Source organism: Strix uralensis, chromosome Z (genome assembly GCF_047716275.1).
Source record: "Strix uralensis isolate ZFMK-TIS-50842 chromosome Z, bStrUra1, whole genome shotgun sequence".
NCBI classification, from domain to species: Eukaryota; Metazoa; Chordata; class Aves; order Strigiformes; family Strigidae; genus Strix; species Strix uralensis.
In genome coordinates, this window is record NC_134012.1 from 3,112,626 (window position 1) to 3,128,959 (window position 16,334).

The following is a 16,334-nucleotide window of genomic DNA, read 5'->3' on the forward strand; positions in this document are numbered from 1 at the left end:
TATATCTGGCTTCCCCAGAGTGAAGAGGTTAACATCTGTTCCAGCTCTTTTATTTGTTTAGCAATTTCTTGCTTATAAATGTAGAATTGTTAGGGTTGAGGTAGATTTTGCACCAGATACAGAACAAAAATAATAGATTACAGATTTTGCAAAGTACAAGACTTGTGGACATGTGGTGCTTATTTGAAGGTTCTGTGAAATAACCAAATATCGCCATATAGAAGGTCCTATACCTTAAGGCATTATTCTCCAGAGTAAAGGTGACATTTTTCTTTACTTCCAGTAAAATTTGGTTCCTTAATTTCAAACTCTGTGCAAGCCAGGGCTCTTTGGCTTCTCCCCTCAGCTCCCACCAGGGGACTTCAAATGATATTTAATTCACACTAGAAGTTACTTATTTCATGATAACTTATTCCATGTAGCCCACCCAAAACCCAGATGGTAACAGCTTTCAATTACTGTTGACATAAATTGGATCTGAAACACATGTGGAAAGCCTAATGTAAATGTGAATACTGGGTTGCCTGAAATAGAGTTCAGTATCTACTGTAGGAGGTATTCTTTAACAGCAGAGCTTCCTGTTACACTCCCAACACTATTACGAATTCCTGCTCAAGGAATTTATAGAAATCACCTATAGATTAACTTTAATATAAGCTAGTATATGTCACTCATTTCTGCCTGATCCTGTTAGGCTAAACCAGTGATTCACTTACAATGACACTTAAAATTTTTCTTTCAGGTCTAATCAGGGTTTCTCGTGTTGTTTCTGAGATTTATTTGCCGCTTGCTTGTCAGCAACAGTTTCTAATGTTTCTCCCTCCTGTAGCCCAGCCAGTTATTGCTCCTGTCCTTGTATTTACTACCTCATGCCAAGGAAATCTCTTGGGCTGTAAGGTTAAACTTTTTATCTCACTGAGAGTCTGTTTTCAGCAGTGGTGCACGTTGTTTTATCTCTCTGCTTCCACAGAGGAGCCTAAATGTTTCTCAGCTTTATCCTAGATGATAACGTGGGCTTACACATACCAGGTACAATAAGGTTTTATCTACAACTTCAGCATAACCGTATGTCAAAAGGATTATTAACTTTATTGTGTTTCCATTTCAAGTTTCTCTGCCAAACATATTTCCAAAATTATTGCAGCCATTATATTTTCTAGCTGAAATATTTACAATATAGCAAAGTAGTATGAATATTCATAGCAGTTTGCCAGCCAATCATTTGGGTTTTTTGTTAACTTTCACTTACACAGTTTGCATTCACTTAGACACAGGCATGACTGAAAAACAAACAACTGGCCAGAAGTAATCTGATTTCCAAAATTTCAGAGTTAAGGGTTTTTGAGTTTTCTGGGTTTTTGCTTGTTTAAATCTTTGTGTCTATAGATAGCCTGTCCTCCCTGTCCTGACCCACTTAGCCCTCTGAACCCCAAGGATGAAGATGCTGCCAGATCTTCAGAATCTACCACCAACTGACAAAATTGTCTTATCCAGTTCAACTTCTTGGTATTGTTGACTGAGCTTGCAAGGTCTTGTACTCAACTTGAAGATATTGCTCCATTTGGATGTTACACAACAGCTTATGAACATCACACGTACTCAATCAGTTCTGAAGTTCCAGGGAAAATAAAAGGGCAAAACTCTACTGCTGTCATTGGGAAAAGGAGAAACACAGCAGGGTGGAGACATGAGTCTACTGGAATGTGATCATCAGAACTCCAAACTCTAGCAAACTTTGACTTCTTTCCAAGGAAGTTGTTCCATTTCAGCTCTGTCAACTTTCTAATACACTTCTGACAGCACTCACATCCTGAAAGAGGGGGAGGATAAGGAGAAAGAAAGGAGTGAGAGCAGTAAAGGGCAGAGGCATAAAAGCACAAGGGAAGAGGGAAAAAGGCACAAATGAGTAGATAAATATATAAAAATCCCAGAGTGGTGGAGAGGAAGTACATAGAGAGACCCTTGCCATTAAACAAGTAAAAAATGTGGATTAAACTTTTGGCAAGAAATGTGAGATTTGTTCCTGGAATTCAGGGAAGTAACAAGTGGCACACAGCAGGGCTGGGAGGGAAAAAAAAGGGGAACACAAGAAGCCCTTGTTATGCACGATGAGTTGATCCCATAGAAATAATAACATGTAGCCCTCCAGTGCATATAAGTTAGGCTTTATCGCACAGGATTCTGACAAAATAATACAGTCTACTTTGACAAAAAAAATGGCTAGATTCCATTTGGTATACATTTTGGTAAATTATAATACAGATCTGGCAGAACAAACCTTCCTACTCCCCACTGACAATGTTGGAGACTGCTGGTGTCTAATTACACTGAATGAAATTAGTATCAACCAACCCGTCTTAATTTCTAAAGGCTAGTTCATGCTCCAGAATCCTGACAGCATGAACACTGCCTGGATAGCAGGACGACGGCGTAGTGTGAGAGGAATTTATTATGTAGGATGGACAGATTTCTCTGTGCTGTGATGATTCCAGCCCTGCTCCATCAGGCCCTGCCACTGCCTCGCTGACGTGGAGGAGGAGGAAGCCCACCACTGCTCTCCTCCAGCGGTGGAGCGTGGGAGGAACCAGCAGCAAGGCATGTCCCCACCTCCTCCCTTTGCCTACGGAAAGCAGAGTGGTGGCAAGGGTGGGAGACAGGGTGACAGCCCATCGCAGAGAAAGGGGGAATGCCAGGCTGAAACCTTCACAAAAAACAAAGCACCTGCATGGGGTCCTGGTCTTCCAGCAAGACTAAATCTCTTTGAGAAACAAGAAGGAGGTAGTAAGGTTAGGGAGATAAAGAGACAAACACATCTCCCTATGGTTTATGGTTTATTCACCAAGCCCTTAGGATTAGCAGTACACTGTGATGTTTCAATACCTTCTCAGTGCCAACACCATGAAAGATTTAAGATGGGAACACTGATGGCAAAGAACAGGGATGCTCTCTACGCCCGCAGAACCATGGAGGAACTATTTTGCAGACCCTGCGCCAGCCTGAGGTCTGAAGGAGGGTGTGTGTAAGCAACATCGATCATCCACAATAGGCAACAGACCAAACTTTGGGCCTCAGCATGTTATTTGCATTCCCTGACCCACACCCAAGCCTCTTGCATGACTACAGGCATGAAACATCCATGGAAGTGTATTCATGGAGTGCAGTTGGACTGCAGCTGCACTGAGGACCAAGGGCAGAATATTTGTCAATAGGACCAAAGAGATTGTCCACTTGTGAGATTGTGCATTAAAATATTTAAAAATATATCCTTCAGAGTGAAGTTGTAACTGAACGCAGAACATATTTTCTATTTGATCAGCTGAAACACAACATTTCTAAAAGGCTGGTAAAAAATAATAAAAAAAAAAAGAGAGAGCAGAACAGTGTTTTGAATTTAAAATATAAAGTACTTGCATGAGTGAGGTCTTAACTCCCTCACAAGTCTGATCTATGTGAATCTCCACTGAAGTAAAGAGTAGGAGGTCCTTGCTGCCTCACTAGAAAGACAGAGAATTTTATGAGACAGGGGTCTTAATTACTTTGATCTTGCCAACTAACTTTAAACACACATTAATTACACAAATACATTAAGAAAGGACATAAAACCACCACTATATAACACACAGAGTAAACATGAAAGAGAATGAGCTAGCTCAACACAGAGCAGCTCAGCAATAAGGCAGTATTATCAAGTTATACAAGTCCTACTACAAGGAATTCCCAGTTACCCAAAGTCTAACCTAGCGCATGTTTTCTGAACAGCCTCTTTTCTCACAGTCTTTGCAAAAGAGCTGCTGGAAACAGCTGCCTTCCCCCCTCCTGTTTTTGTGCTCCATAATCCGGCTAACACAGTTCACAGTTGGTTTGGAGAGCACAAAGTGATTGCTCTGTTTATGAAATCCTATTCCTGTTAGTCAAGGAAATGAGTTTGACTCACCGGCTTGTTTATGAGTTTTGCTTTATGCAAGCTACTGCCGACTTCAGACTGCTGACCCACCAACACTGCTCAGAACTTCTGCTCAGAGGGGTTTTGCACAAGATATGTTTCTATTTCAGCAGAGGATTCCTGTTTTTTCAGAGGTAGTGTTTTTTACAGTATTCTTGAAGTATTATAGCGAAAGTGGGTGATGGGCCCCATATGCTACAGATGTGTAACCACAGCAATGCAGCACAGCACCCCTGTTTATTCTTAGCTCATTTACCCTGTGAGAGAATGATTTACTCTCTCTCTGCACTCCCTTCCCATGTCAGTCCTCACCAGCAAATACGTAGCAGCAGAATTGCTGCCTTTAAATTCAAGAATGACTCCACAGACTTCAAATTTAATCAATACCTTAAAAAATGAATAAATAAATTAGCCTTTCATATGCAGGTCTGAAGACCTAGAAGGTGAACCCTCAAGGATTCTGCAGCAATTGTGATTATTGGTTTGCAATAGTCTGAGGTCTCACTATTGGAACAATAACAAAATCAGCTCACTGGAGAAAAGAGAAGAAAAAAAAAGTTGAATCAAGTTTCAGTTTGCAGAAATTGTTGCAGAAGTTGCAGAAATCTTGGTTTGAATGTTTCTTCCCTGGGCTCTACTTTCTACTTGGTATGAACTGGAAAACTTTAATAAGACTTACCCCCCTCTCCTTTCCAGGGGTACATAACACATGACTGAAGTCTCCATTCACGTTCAGGCTATTTTCTGCCTCCCTTTGTTTTAGCTTACCTTAGCTTGGAAACTGAGGCTGGAAGCTAAAACCATCATAAACCCATAGAAAATACATTTCAGCATGAGTCAGAGATTTTTTTTTTTTCAGCTAACCGAAGGGAAATCGGAGGAGAAACCACCCTCTATCTTCTGTACATTGAGTTCACTGATGAAGATATGATAAGAAAATTGCACATATGAATGTGCAGCTATATAGCTTGTGTGCACATGCAAGCTTACACACCGTTTGAATTTGAGCCCATTTTCAAATGCTTACTTTTGGGGATTTTAGCTTCTTAGGTAAGCATAATGTTACCACAGACTATTAGATAGTACAAAAAGAAGGGGGAAAAAAAATGAGCAATTTTTTTTGCTTTTCAGAGATCTGAAATCTTACTTTCTTTTTTGAAGAATAAGAAAATTCAACCTAATTATATCCTTTCTTTCTTCATAAAAGGGATTTTCTGTGGGTGCTGCTGAAAGACATAAATTTTCCTCTCACTCTCCATATACCACATTTGTGCTTTTCCTGGTCCCCATTATTTCTATGGGGATAGTAATACAGCAATAGGTCTTGTCCTCGTTTGCACTAAAGCATCTGACTTGCTGTTTTCCCACATGCTGGCACTGGTGGACGGCTGGCCTTACAGTAAGACAGCTCAGGGAGTTAAACTGGCAAAAAAACAAGCACAAAAAAAAAAATAGTTTTCTGCCAGCATAGCTCACCCATTGGCAGGAGGGGTGAGAACCACGACAGCATGGCTAACAATCAGCAGGTCAGCTCAAGGGGCATCTCCTGGCGATACCCTAAACCCAGTTATGCCGGACCCAGTTTGTTGTGTAACATTCATTTTCTGGGGCTTACAAGGTTGGAGCATGCTAGAAATGCTTCAAGCACAGCCCCGTTCCCGGCGGCTGCCAGCGGCAGTAAATATAGAACAAATCCAGCCTGCTCACGGTTCGTATTGAGGTACTGTGTCAACAGCCTGTGATCTGAGGAATGCTTTTTGGATCGCTGTCAAGTTCCTGAAGGACAGTGCAAAAACCAGGTCACAGTGTGCAGGGCTCTCCTGTTTCCAGCTGCTGAATCAGAGGGAAAGCAAGAGAGCAGGAATTCGGTCTATCTACGCCTCTGAACTAACTTCACCCACTGACACTAGTGCTGCACATGTATTCTGCAGCCGCAAAGAAGAGGTCAGGAGGTCTGTGTGGTTCCTTGAGGTGACTTTTTCTCAATATGACCCCTATTCCAAGCTTGGGCAGGCTTTTAATATGATAAGAAACTCAAAGGATAAAATGAAACAACCCAGGAGCTCCCTCATGCTGCTTGTTTTCTCATTCTTACCTGAGTTTATGGGAACTTAATGTCATTCAGGTCGTAAAACCTTTTTTTCCCCTTGTTGAGGCCTGTATAACTCTCTATATTGCTCTACTTCCAACTACTGCTGGCAGTTGTCTCCATCAGATGAGCAAAATGCTTTTGTCAGCCTCCTTGCTGGCCTTTCGAGTAGTCTTTGTTTCTGTCCTTCCCTTGCCCTTGAAACCAACCTTGCCTCAAGCCTACAGGGCAAGTTCATCAGCATTTTTGCTGAGAGACTCTTTCCTCATCTGTCACATGTTCCAATCTGCAGTAGTACCCACCACATCTTCAATCTCAACAGATGCCGTTGGACAGTGAAGTCCAAGAGGAATGAGTACAGCAGGAAGGACTAAGGCAAGGACAGATGAGTGAAATCATCTAGACATAAGAGATGATCGGACCTTGAAGGGAGGTTAGATTCCTGGTTGGAGATAAGAGAAAAGATGGGCTGAAAAAAAAAGCCCAGCCGTTAAGAAGAAGAAGCTGGGAGTACCAACTTTGAACATCAAAGAATGTTTGATTCATTACAGTGGCAGATTAACACCCATCTGCAGAGAAAACTCACTGAAGAAATGTGGTTTTAATGAAATGCATTGCAATGGTTTTTGAAAACACAGAGAGATTTTAAGGCAAAAAATAAAATGGTCAAATGGTCATTTCCAACACACTTTTTAAAATATTAAAACTGGCCTAATTTTTAAAAAGTTTGAGAGAAATTGAACACCCTGGCTTTACTTTTTTTTTTCACCATCAGCCTAAAACAACAAATATTTTTCAGCTCAAAAAAGGTGTACAATGAGAATTCAAAGTGAAACATTCCTTGTCATTTCTTTAGCATCCCCTGCCAAAAAAAAAAACCCAACAAACCACCACATCTAGTTTGTATTTACTTACTTTAAAGGAACCTCATTTCAGGTATTGATATCTGCTTTCGGTAAAGCAGTTGCTTCAGTCTGGGCACCCAAAAATCAAGCAGTTTAAAACTACCTGTTATTCTTAGAAACTCTTTTCCCTAACAAAAGAACCTCACCCCAGACTGTTTAGATAAAAGTGATAATGTAGGCCTGTGCCGTGCTCATTTTGCGTGTATCTTTTCATGCGACTTGCAGTATAGATTAACGACAGGCATATCTGACACAGCGCAGGCTCTGCATGTGAAAGGCAATCAGATAGGTTGAAACATATTCCCCTTGGTGATGCAAGCTATTAGGAGAACTAGGGATATGCTGAAAAGCACAGCTCAAGGTCTGGCCTTACCCATGGAAGACTGGAAGCACACCCTTGAACCAACTTTTACCAAAGATTTTCCACGATACGTGGAGCTAAGTTCACAAAGTGCCTCCTAGCAAAGCTATAAGTGGCTCAGCAGTTGCACTCCTGAGGAGTTTCCATCAACATTTTCACCTCCTGATGCACAAGTGAGATCCTCTCCAACGACATCAAACAGGTCCGACTCCCCGATAGTGCTAATTCAGTCAGTGATAACCAGCTGCAGCTGGTTTTACAATGAGAAAGGGAATTGTGAGACACAGAAATACCATTACACACAAAACTGATGGCAAAACCATGAACTTCTCCAAACTAAGCCAAAACATTTTGGGTACTTAGCTAATATTGCAGATGAGCGTATTTTAACTATCAGGGTATGCTTCAACCATAATCAGGAATTCTGCGTATAATTTTGAGTCTTGTGTGAAGTGGAGGGGAGCAAAGAAGGGAGGTTGGGTGGGTGGTTTCTGCAATCCATACAAATGAGGAGGTAGGACTCCAGCAAGCCTATCCTTTAAGTCAACACACACGTCACCGCCAACACTACACTTTAAATCTTGTTTAAAAGTGTAAAAACGTCGCACGTTAAGTACGTGCTTTTAGCTTGAATTAAATCATTTCAAAATCCATTTAAACCCAAGAATGGATAAAAGCAGCAGAGCAGCACCAGCAGCACTGCCAGTTTTTGTGGCGTCTGGTGAGGGGGTTAGGAGGTTTGTTTTGCTTTTGTTTGGTGGTTTTGTTTTTCTTTTTCCTGTTTGTTTGCTTTTGACGCAGTGCTGGGAGCAGAGGAAACACATTGCTTGTGAATATCCTCCGCCCCTCCAGAGTGCAGGGCACTGGGGCGGATTCCCACGGCTGCTCAACCAGTGGAGCCAGTGGGGTGGGGAACGGGCGAGACGGGGCTGCCCGTGGGCTACCGGGGCTACTGGGGGCTACCTGGGGCTGCCCAGGGACTACTGGGGGCAGCGCAGCCTCAGCAATAACTCGGGAGACTCTCTGCCCGTGGCACCCCCGGGATCCCCAGCAGCCCCAGACCCGCTCCTGCATGGGCAGCACACTGAGTTTATTATTTCACTATTTCATATTTTATAATTTTTGTTATTTTGCTATTTTGTTATTTAATTTTTTATTATTTCATTATTTTACTATTTTATTATTTCATTTTTAATTATTCTATTATTCCATTATTTTATTATTTTGTTATTTCATTATTTTATTATTTTATTATTTTGTTATTTCATTATTTTATTCTTCCATTATTTTATTATTTTACTATTTCATTATTTCAATTTTTTTCTTATTGCTATTGTTGTTCTATTATTATTGTTCTTTATTATTTATTGTAGTAGTAGTTGTTGTAGGTGTTGCTGTTGTTATTATTATTATTATAATATGTAAAGAAATTCTTCCCTGTGAGGGGGGTGAGGCCCTGGCACAGGTTGCCCAGAGAAGCTGTGGCTGCCCCCTCCCTGGAAGGGTTCAAGGCCAGGTTGGACGGGGCTTTGGGCAACCTGGGCTAGTGGAAGGTGTCCCTGTCCATGGCAGGGGGGTTGGGACTAGATGGTCTTTAAGGTCCCTTCCCACCCAAACCATTCTATGATTCTATGATTCTATTGTTATTATTCCTTTTAAAGATTTATAAAAAGAGCTGAAATACCCACACATTGGCATCAGCCAAAAGGTAACAGGCAAGCAGTTTCCCCAGGCAGTCAGTGTCTCCATCGATCCATCCCACAGGAAAAAAAGTAAAATAAAATATATATACACATATATATCTCAATATCTCATGCCTGCTTCTCTTCATCCTCGCCTCCCTGTAAGCCCCAGAGTTATAAGGTTATCGTTGCTATACACTGCAAAATTAGCACCAGGGCAAAATCACCGTAGAGGTGACGCACACCAACTTGGCACTTGCCACTGGCTGCTGGCACAAAGTGGCAAAATAAAACAACAAAGGACATTTTAGGTTGATAATTGGGTTGCATCTATTCACTTCAGATTGCTGCCTAAGTAGATAATATTTCTGGTGTTCTCATTTCTGAAATACCTCTAGTGTTTCCCTGAACATGATAAGGGAACACTGATCACGTAAGTTACTTTTAGACTTTTAAATAACTTGCACAGAATTTAACAAGATGTTTGTTAATAACTCTGTTTCTTAATCTGGGAAGATACTGCCTTAAGAATGGTTGAAAACCCACAAGTGTAGGTGCTAAATGCTTAGCTGCTATGGAAATACTGATGGCTTAAAAATGCTGGCCTGAATTTCTGGGACAGATAAAGCTGCCCACAGTTCCTGGCTCTGCACTTCCACTTTAGCAGTGTTAAAAGTTACTTGATTTCTCGTTTGGCGATTTTTCCATCTGTGAAATGGAGTCAACACCGCAGTGTTTTCCAGCATGCATCGAGAAGTGCTGTACAAAACACCGACTGCCAACATCTTCCTGGGATGACTGGAAGGACAACTCATTCAAAGGTCAGTCAGTGTGTTATTAAAATATAATCACAGCGCTGGTTTGCGTACGTGCAGCCACATTCTTTTGGGGTCATTGTTTCACTGCTGGAAGGGGAGTTGTTTGCTCTTGCTCCACCTGCTTCACCGGGAAGACGTATGATTTGAAGGACCTATGAAGGAGGAGAAAGGAACAGAAAAGTTGAGCAGGCAAAGGAAGTGCATTAGTTCTTCCCCAAACTTCCAAGGACATTGAAAGAAGATCATAGCCAGCACTTGTTTTTCCACAGCCATCCCTCCACCAGCAGCAGATCACAGAGTCCTAGAATCATTTAGACTGGAAAAGACCTTTAAGATCATTGAGTCTAACCATTAACTTGACACTGCCAAGTCCACCACTAAACCATGTCCCTAAGCATCATGTCTACACATCTTTGAAAAACCTCCAGGGATGGTGACTCAACCACTTCACTGGGCAGCCTGATCCAGTACTTGAGAACCCTTTTGGTGAAGAAATTTTTCCTAATACCCAATGTAAACTTCCCCTGGCCCAACTTAAGGACATTTCCTCTTGTCCTATCACTTGGGAGAAGAGACTGACAGCCAAGATGAAACAGCTGTTAGAAGCTGGAATACATCTTCAGTTTTCTCAGCTTCACAGACTTCCAGATAGATGAAGTGGAGATAGAGGATCACCTGCTGGGGATACATCTCTGTACGTTGGGTTGTGTGTTTGCAGGAGAGAGGAGAAGGGAGGACACACCTACAAGGCAAGGCAATGCACTCAACAGCTGCAGGCATGAAGCATCCTCCTCCCCAGGGCAGGGCCACATCTGAGGATGAACCTGAGCTCTGAAGTCCCTCAGTGGGGAAGAGACCATGACACTGCTGGAAATAGCATCACCTGTCTCTGCCACATGTGGTGGGAGAACTGTTGGGCATCTGGGAGGTTTGTAGGCTCAGGAGAAACAGGACTGCTATGGAGGTAAGGTGGCTTCACCCAGTAGAGGACTTGCACCGACTTGGACGGTGGGTGAGCAGCACCCTAAATTTCCTTCCTGATAAAAATCCCATTCCCCCTCTCCCCCAAACCACACTCAAAAGTGCTGGTGAACCTATTTAGGAGAAAACAAAGCACTGAAGTTTCCTAACATGCGGCAGTTTCCTCCAGGGGAAGCACGTACCTCTCAAATCCTTCAGCTAAAGAGCATTTAGCAACCCATTTTCTGAGTTCACAAACCACATTAGTCTCTAACACATAAAAAGAAAGCCAGGCCCAGCAAAATGCCTCATTCAGGCTCCTAAAAACCAGATAAGACTGGTTAGACAGTGTTTACTTTCTGGGACTCAGAGACTGAGTCACTCTCTCTTCCTGTGCTGCCTTTTGTTTCGGGTTAGGACATACGAAGCTCATTGCCAGAAGTCATCACTACTGGGAAACTACGCACTGGGAAACTACATATTTTACTGTTGTTTTTTGGTCTCACGTGACCATCGTTATAAAATAGCTACACAGAGAAAAAGAATAAAAAAACACAAAAAAACCCAAAAAAGCTACAGACAGGCCTTGGTAACTCATGGAAAAAAGTACGAGCAAGACAGCGGTTGCACAAGGCTCCTGCTGTTGCCTCAGGGTACTCTGACAAGAAGTTGCCCTCTTGCTCTCTCCTCCTTACAGGAAGGTTGCAACAGCCCACGTGTGATGTGTTGGCGCAGGGGGAGGGCAGGAGGCAAGCCCGTGCAGTAGAAACAAACCACCTTTCTTTCCAAGGAAAAGTGATGGAGGAAGGGGTATGGTCACAGCTCTGTTAGCTCTCACCAGCCCATCCATCATGAAGCCCAGGATGGCATTTCTCAGGAGCTGGGGCAGGACAGAGAAGTTTTCCCACCCAAAAGCTGTGGCAGAGTTAACAGCCTTTCCCCGCTCGCTGCCTGTGGGGCAAGCTCCAAGTGTCTGCACTGTGGAACTCGGGGTGGTTTTGCTGAAAAGGGATGTTCATCACTGTGAACTGCACTGAAGCCCCTAAAAGGGAAAAAAAGAGAAAAAAAAAAAAAGATAAAATCAAGCTGTGGTGATGGTATTCTTGCACCTCGGTAGTGAGTCAATACCCCAAAATTTAAAGTTTGATCTTTGTTATTGTTTTCCAATAAAAGCAAATACTGAATTAAAATAAGCTTACCTACAGATCTGCATGTTTCCTTTCAAAATAACAAACTAAGAATTTGCAGGTTTTACAGGGTATTTCTGCATTTTTGTTGTTTCAGCTAAGAAACACACCGGTTTACAAGGTGTCATGAATCAACATAACTTCCAATTTGTACTTTTTCAATGAGATCTTCCACAAGACTTTCTGTATTCAAAAGTTTAGACATTAATAATATTTTGGCAGTACTAGCGTAGCAAATGATCTTGCAAGGTGGTTGTCTCATGACATATGTTTCTTCACGTCATCTTTCTCTACAGGAAGCAGTATTGCTCCTTTTCACTTTCTTCCCAAGATGTATAGAAGTGGCAAACACTGAATTACAAAATCCGTGCTCTAAATCCCACATCTAAGAGCACATGGTCTGCTATGACATTCCTGTCCATCCACAGCTATGCTTGCCAGGTCTGGCTGTTTCCTTTTCTGAAAATCATAGAATCTGGACAGACATTCTGCACTTTTTTTCCAAATAGCAGGATATGTTTCTTGGAAGGATATTATTGAAGGAAATGAAAAAATGGGGAACAGGAAAAACATCTTGCTATACCCAGATTCATATATTCCCTTCTTTATCCTCATTTTAAAACTGATAATTTTTTCAATCCAGCATTACAACTGCACTTCTCTCTTCCTCCAAAAATTAATTTCCTAGACAAGCCTTATAGTAGCTGTGAATTTATACTTCAGAGAAATGGTTTCCTTGTTAATATTAGTATGTCATGCAGCTGAATTCATGCTTATTATCAACACACAGACTGATTTGTGAGTCATACTTGCACACTTACAGAGTATAGGAGGAATCCCAAAAATCAACACTATCTAAATTTACCACTATTAACATTGTCATTTCTGGATTTATGTCCAGCAGAGCTGAACAGGCGCTCCCTGACTTACCACATCAATATTGTAATTAAAGTTTTCAGAGGGAGTGCATGTCTGCTTTGGAGCAAAAGAAAGGATAAGCATCTAGTTTCCTGCTTTGGAGGCTTGAAAGCGTTTGAAAACCCTCTACCTTTTACATCAAGAATGATGTTAGTGATTAATTCTTTGGGCAAGTTTTTTCTGAAAACCATATTTTTCCTCTTTTTAAGTGAAGACAGATTTGTACAGGCCAGCATCATGACAGACTTGACTGTTTTGCAAGGGGCAAGTTACATATTTTAGTTTCTATTTTCTGCTTTTGCTTTGAAGCTGGAGATATATGTGGTCTAAACTGATTATTATAAAAGGATCTTTTTGCCTGGAACATACTGAAAATTCCATTAAGAATGCATCTAATTAAAACTGCCTCTGAAAGTATTGAAAAAAATGTTATTTCATCTTGGATTATTGAATTGCTACCCATGTCTCTGTGGAACACTTTGGATACTGATTTAGTCAATTTTGGCCAAGTGATTTTGGGGGGGAGGACAGGCAAATACGCTATGTAATTTTAATTATCACTTTTATTAATAGCCCCAAAGAAATTCAAAGAAACGTGAGCTTTGTCTTCCACACATTCCACAAAGCCCAAATACCACACCAAGCAGTTACTGATTTGGATAAAAACTGCTAAAGGAAATATTATGTCAACAAGGGTTCTTTCTTTTATTTCAAGTGAATTCTTTAAGCATTCAAGAGAAGAGCTTAACAAGCCACTTAGGTTACTCAACCATTTCATTTTTCTCAAGCAACCTTTATGACTCAAGGTTCTGTTCTGCTAAAATATTTTATGTTTGTGAAAAAGAAAGAACAGAGTTTAGTGAGGTTAGGCATTAAGATATGCAAAGGAACACTATGGGAGTTAAAAGCTGTGCCGAGGAGAGAACTGGACGTGTGTATGGCATATGCGCAGTAGTTAATACATTTAGCAAAAATCCTTAAAAAATTGTTCTCTTCTAGCCCTATCTTGTTAGATGCTTTTCGGGTCGCACTCCTTGGGCCTGCTGTAGAGAGGAACACTGAATTATGGATTTAGGTGCCAAGCAGTTGAGCCCTACCTGATGTCTCTTACTCGTGCCTAGCGTTCAAGCTGGAAATTTGAAGGCCAGCAAGGTTAAAGCCAAACGGAAATGCTGGACTTGGTGAGAATCCAGCTCCCATTTGGACCTGGCCCTTTCTCAGGGGTGGTGGCTTGCCGAAATAATGCCATTCACACTTGGAAACTGAAGCTCTAGATGCTGGGCTAGCTTCTAGCACCGACCGCGCTGCGCACGCTGTACGTGGAAAATTAATAACGCTAATCCACTTTCAGCCTTGTAAGTAAACATGATCCAGTGTTCCAGCTCTTTCAGAGTCACTTAACAAGTCCTCCACCTACACATGCATTTACTATAATACTTTGTTTTGACGGCGGATAAATCCCCAAACCTGAGAGCGGCTCTTTATCTCTCCCAGTGCCTGCCGCGGGGCCTCCTGCGGCTCTGTCCTCGCACCAAGCTGGTCGCCAGCTGGGTTATACAACAGAGAGTGCATTAGCTGAAAGTGGGAAAAGCTTCAATTACCCAAATAGCTGAAGGTCTAAAAATAGTTTCCCAGCACCAGCTAATACAGCCACTGCCAGGTTCCCAGCTCTGTTTTTCTAGGGAAGTTCTGAGTTCCACCGTGCCTTTATGAATCTGCAGAAAGAGTCCACTTTAAGTCAGTAAAGTACCCAGAACATCTGTTAATTAATTTCTCTACATTACATAAGGCACTTACATGCACTGAAGTGTTATAACCATCAGTGGATTGGCTGTTCAACAGCAAAAGTGTCTTTGAAGTAACACTGCGAAGTTACTTCAGACCTTCCCCCGAAGTCTGCTCCATTTAACTTCTCAAATAAGAAAACCAACAGGTAGGTTAAAATATAACTAGCAGAAAGACAAGAATTCTTATCACCAGGGAGCAGTACAATGGAAAAAAAAAGCAGCCCAAAGTAAATCTCATCAGTCCTGCGATGATGAAAATCTAACGCAGCAGCTGTTTGCCTGGGAACAGTCTCTCAACACATTTTGATTTCACAGCACTGAATTAATCTTTTCTAGAGAGCACACGAAAGCAGCAGCTCTCCTTGAAGATGGGATGGACCATTCTTCCCTTCTGATATAACTCAGTGGCTGCTGTAACACTGACACGCTGCTTAGGACCGTGCCACGAACACAGTGGGATGGGAGAGGGAAAGGACGTCCACAGCTCTGGGAATCTTCAAAGGGGAGAAGCACTTAGGTCTGATTATATCCACTAATGAAAAGCAAATTTTAAATTAGTAACAGAACATTGGCTTGCAAAGTGCAACCTTTAAAACTCAAAATGCCATGGTTTTAAGAGCTCAGCTGGAGGCAAGAAGGATTATGTATTTATGTTTATAATGCAAACATCTACAGATACATTAGGGAAAGAAGGAGGACATTTGTGTGTATGAACTGTTTTGTGCCAATAAGATTAAGTCAGCAGAAAAACCAATGTCATTAAATCAGTGAAAATCCCAGGTTGCAGTGTTATGAACACGTGTCATTCTGGTAAACTACTTCAGTATAATCACAATTCCTTTGCATTTTAAGTTGAAAAATCTTCCAATCCTGAAATAAAGTGATATCACAGAATAATGTTTTGAAAATGTTATAAATGTTTCTGTAAGCACAATGACAAACATAAACATTAAAGCTTACATGTAAGAAAGCATACTAGAAAGCAAACAAAAAAATACCATGTTTTCTTTAAACCACAAAGATTTTGTACATATGATCTCAGTTCTTAAAGTGATTTTTTAAATACAGTGACAGTACTAAATCAAACTGGTGGGTAGGAATGGGGAAAGCAACTTCACCAGACTATTTCCAGAGCTTTCTGGATAAGAAACATGAACACAAGTCAGGGAAGAATATGTGCTGGTATTCTCTCAGGTCTTCAGTTGTAAACCTACAAAACTTTCTTTCCAAATATTTTCAGCACTTTCTGACAAAGGAAAGCAGAATAAAAATAATCCTGATCTCACGAAATAATTTATTTTGACAAACTTAGATGGGCTTCATTTTCTCCTCAGAATATAGTACAGCAATTTCAAATGGACACTGTAGGTGCTACAGCTTTGTAGAAGGATGTTGAAACAAATTTAAGGTGGTTTTTTTAACAATCTCAATTATATTTTATGTATTCTAATTACATGAAAAAATATTAATATTGTAATATTAGCAGGACATAATACAGTGCTCATAAATCCACAGCAATTTGTCAGCTGTCTTGATACCATGACATTAAAAACTGAAAGGCAGATGCACAAAGTTTTAAAAAATGTTACACAGACAAATGAATATGCCAAAATATTCCATATTCTATGAAGATATGAGTCCCTCTTATGTTAAATTCTTATGGAAGGGAAGTTTTTATGTAACT